Here is a 4,836-nt window from a genome sequence, read left to right as displayed (position 1 = left end):
TCTGTACTATACGTTCTGTTCCATGGTTGTGTTAAGTTATAACTCAAGCAAAGCCATGCAAGTTGCTTTCGCTAAGTAGCCTAACTGTTAGCATACTGTGTGTGTGTGTATGATATAACTATTTTCATGGTTCAGATATGCAAGAATACGCCATAATTGCTGTTGTTTAATAGTGTGCTCACTTGATATGATAATCAGTAGCTAGGATGAGTGAGGCTATACCTTAAGGGGCTGTCACATTGTATTTCAATTCATCTTCATCCCTTTGTAACAGTGTGGAAAACCATGCAGTCCCAGGTAAGCCAGTTTATGATTTTTTTCCCTCAGAAAAACAGCCAACGGCTCACAATCTCTCTAACTTTGTATAATGTCAGTTAAGAAATTAACTAAAGGTAGTAAAATAAAGGTATGATTTGCATTATTGGGTGGTTTGTGTAATTTGTTTTTCCAAGCTACCACATTTAGTATTATTTCAAACATAATTGGTGTCTTTGCTTATACAATATTCAGAAATATATTAAAGTAAATAATAATAAACTACAAACATTTGTGGTTGTTATTGATCTGATAATACATAATGCTTTATAAGGTTATTAGATAAAGTGTCTTATTCAAAAGCTGTGGATGTAATCTCTCTATAAAGGTTAACAACTACGATGCAATTTTAGCCGTGCTAAACTGGTTCATCTTCACTCTCCAGCCAGGTACTACCCCTGCTGCTGTGTCTGCCGAAGCAGCTGTGCAGAATATTCTCTCCATAATTAATGAATCTCTGGCCACGTCCACCAGCTCAGAACAAGGTCAGGGACAGAGTTTTGGGCGACGCCCAGGGATACAGCAAGAGATGGCCAGGTCTAACACTTGAAATCATGACGAACAAACACTACATATTTATCACCAATGACTCCAGAGTACAATATTGTAGTAGTTCTCCAAAGAAATCCCATATTCTGGTTTTTAAATAAAACTTCTCATTACTGGTTTATACTGTAAAGTTTTGTTTATTTACTAAAAGTATTTTATTGCAGGTCTTTCCCTGGATTTTTTAGGCGCAGGAACAGAGGCAAAGCTGGCTTTAATAAGCCAGCAAAGGTTGCAAAACAGTGGACCACCTTTAGTTTCACGATCTTCCTTGTGCATAAACATGTGGAAAGAACACCCACTCCTGTGGAGGACCTCCAACATATGCAGGCTGGACTGGGAAAGAGAATGCTGTCCATGCCTTCAGACATGAACCATGCAGAGGCGATCTATCTTTCTCTCTCTAATACTGCCTCCAATCAATCAACTTTTTTCTATCAAATAAAATTAAAGAAACTGGAAAATTCACAATATAAACTTGTTTTTTAGGTCTGCAGCTTGTTTGAAAGGGCTTACCCAAAGCTCATCCCTATAACAGGAGGATGGCTTCTTTACAAGGCTTCCGGTATATATGAAAAAAAACTCAGACACATTGCGGAATTATAGTTTGAACCAGCTGCAACATTTAAAAAATAAAAACTATTTCTTTCAACAGGTGGAAATGGAAGACGCAACCTATCAGTTGTACCCCCAGATTCAGAAAGGTACACTGGTAGTACCATCAGATGTACCTCTGGAAGGGGGAAAACGATGATTTACATTCTCCCTCTCCAGGAAGAATTTGATCTGACACCCCTTCCCCACGATGCTGAAGAGTTTATGCAAAGGCAGAATGTAAAACGTGCCACAAGGTCATGCCCTTGCAGCTCTTGGCACTCCATGTGCAAGATTGTGAGGCCCTGTCGAGTTCGGATCCAGAGCTAAAAATAAGTTTGCTTGTTCGTAACTGCATTCTGGAAACATGGATGACGAGCAACTAATTTAAAATGTATCTTCCCTGTCTATGTTTAGATAACTGAGGTACTCTCTTACAAGGAGAAAGTAAGTTGTTTCCACATCTGGGGTAAACATAAAAACAAACTCCAGACTGTATTTAATCTTTATTGGATTTTTATGTCTTTTTATTTTAGCCAAGAGAGGAAAAGTGCCCCGTTTGCATGCAGTTATTTCCAGCCATGGAACTGGAACTTCATGCGAGTTTCTGTGGGGATTGGAAGAGTATCTGTTACAAAAAGGTTAGATGAAAAAACTAGGAATTAAATAAGATGGCTAGAGTCACCAAAAATGTATCCTTAGGTGCTTTTATTGACAGCCAACATGCTGAAAAAACACAAAGTAACAAGGATTTTACAGGAAGAAATCAAAAACCTCATATATACATACAGGTCGAGGACATATAACTGCTACCTCTCTGCTCTACAGCCACAGTCAGCCCCTCCAAAACACTTGTGGCCAGGGTTTTATACATGTTAAGCCCCTCCCAATAGGACAATCCACTATTTATACCCCTAACCAATGTCATTCTAATCTACAAACACATTCACAATACAAGACAAATTACCCAAACACAACAAATCAAAATAGGTCAACATATTATATCTTTCTGACCACAGAAGCCCCAAACAATAAAAATGTTACACTCGCAAGAAAAGTGCCACCTGTGCCCATGCACTACATGGTATGCTCCAATTGAGCACAGGTGTTCCCACTAATTGAGCCTCTACTTAAGGCTGCTTCTTTCTGTTGCTCTGGTTGGCCTTCACAACCTTGAAGGAGAGGGTAAGCAGGTTACTTGTAAAAAGACTTCCAATAACTCTGTTTTGAACAAACAATGACTTGGGTTTTATTTGATCAATGTCCAGGTAAGTTATTAATGTGTTTCCCTCAGTGTGCCTTTTACCATGCCCCTATGCCAACTGTGATGAAGGCTTCTTCTTCACAGTATCTCAGAAATGTATCATCAGTTTTTGGCCATTTCGGTGTCAATGAGGACACATCCAGGAAGAATAAGCAGCTGTGCACATACAAATAAATACAATTACTCCAGCCTTGTTAACTTTTTTAACTAATATTTTTTTGCTGCTGTTATCTCAGTAACTCAAAGTAGTAAGGTTGTCCTGCATATCCTCATTCAAATGTAATTTATGTCGATTTGAATGATATATAAACATTGCACTGTCTTGGCTACTTTTCTGTTTTGTGTTAATGGTCATGTTTTTATTTCCCTTCAGTCCTGTGCCCTGTCTGGATGGCAGCCCTGTCAAGTCAAATGAGCCGGATAAGGAGAACATGTCCTGGTACATTTAATTTGTATTTCTACTTTTGACCTGGAAAAAAAAGTGTGTGTTATTTTGACCCCAAATCTTATGTCTACTTTTCACTTAAAGTGATGGTCTCTGTTATGTATTAACAGATGTCCTAAAATGGCTGGCAGCGCAGGTTGACACAAGCAAAGAATTCGACATCTGCGTTTCCAGAACGAACATCGTGGAACGTGGAATGATGCTGTGGCAGCGTCAAAAGCACAGCTCCCCACTCAACCCCTTGAAGGTGACATTCTTGGGAGAGGCTGGGGTTGACACTGGTGCTTTGCGGAAATAATTCCTGACAGGTCAGTAACATTACATTTTTACATAACCCGCAGACAGTATTGAATGTAATTCATAAGTTTTCTTTAGTGTATTCCAATTTGAAGTGGCTTTGCAGATGGTGCAGCAATTTTGCCTAAAAAGGTTGTATTACTTCATCAGAGATGATCGCTGGCATAGAGATTCGGCTGTTTGGCAAGGGAGAAATGCCAAAATACTCTCTAAATGACCTTGACAATGGCCTCTTCAGGTGCGTTTTTAAAATCCACTGAATTTCTCAGTTGCATGAATGACATACTTGCTCTGTCGTTGTACTGTAATAAATATGCATTGTCAGTTTTTGCTCATTCCTTTATTCCCTGTCATTTCAGAGTTGCTGGGGAAATATTTGCTGTCAGCCTCGTGCAGGGTGGCCCAGCACCCAAATTTCTCCAAGAATGGTGCTACAACTTCCTCTTGACTGGAAACCTTGAAAACATTACCAGAGATGATGTTCATGACCAGGGGCCTATGCTACGAAGCTGGTTCAACCTAACCTGGATATGTTTGAGTTAGCCGGTTGGCCTAATCCAAAACATACGCGCTCTCGCTAAACTGTACTACGACGCTGGTTATCAAGTGGATCGCTCAAGCCAGCCGTGTCCTATCTAGTTAGGTGCGCGTTCACATGAAATGGGTGGTATTTGGACCATTCGACCAATCACAAACATGGAGAAGCGTACTGACAGCGCAGCGTCATACTTCCTGAATGAAAAGTGAACTTTAATACTAGTCAAAAATGAAGAAGTTAAACTTTAAACATCCATGACTTAAACACTTTATCCAGGATCAAAGCCTCAGAGCTGCACCTGCAAGGTGAATACAGCTGGCAAAAGAAAAAGTGTTTGAATGCGTACATTAACAGGTTTATGATATCACTGCCCCGTCTAAAACACGATCTGACTTTAATTACATTTGTCTCGAGTGTTTCGTCAACTTATGTGTTGCTTAAAATAATACTTCTGCATACAGTATGTGACACAGTGAGTGTTGCACGGCCAGATACGGCTCAGCTGACTCAGATAAGGAGATATATGATACATTATGAAGTGATATGCCGCGGACTGTACTTAATGTACTCTGATCCGGTTACTTATGTTGTGGCCGATATTTAAGTAAGCTTTCTTAACGCTAATGTTATAATAGTCAGATTGCTCTGAAGATGGAGGTGATATTCTATTCATGTTCACGTTCACACAGTCGGTGATTTTTGCCGGCCGTCTTTCCTGCGACGGCAGTTTTTCTGTATTTCCTTTCTCCTGTAATATGACTTGATCGCTTTAAACTCCGCACACTGAGCTCTGATTGGTCAGCAGGCGGTGTTTTCACTGAGTTGAGCTCTTAGCCT

The 4,836-nt window shown here is 39.9% G+C and overlaps 1 pseudogene; it reads left to right on the top strand.

Moving 5' to 3' along the window:
* The first annotated feature begins 285 nt into the window (after positions 1 to 285).
* On the top strand, positions 286 to 4,004 carry LOC139435923 (uncharacterized; annotated as a pseudogene).
* The last annotated feature ends 832 nt before the right edge of the window (positions 4,005 to 4,836 follow it).

The sequence above is a fragment of the Pseudochaenichthys georgianus genome, chromosome 20 (assembly GCF_902827115.2).
Source record: "Pseudochaenichthys georgianus chromosome 20, fPseGeo1.2, whole genome shotgun sequence".
Classification (NCBI taxonomy): domain Eukaryota; kingdom Metazoa; phylum Chordata; class Actinopteri; order Perciformes; family Channichthyidae; genus Pseudochaenichthys; species Pseudochaenichthys georgianus.
This window is presented reverse-complemented; position numbering and strand designations above follow the sequence as displayed.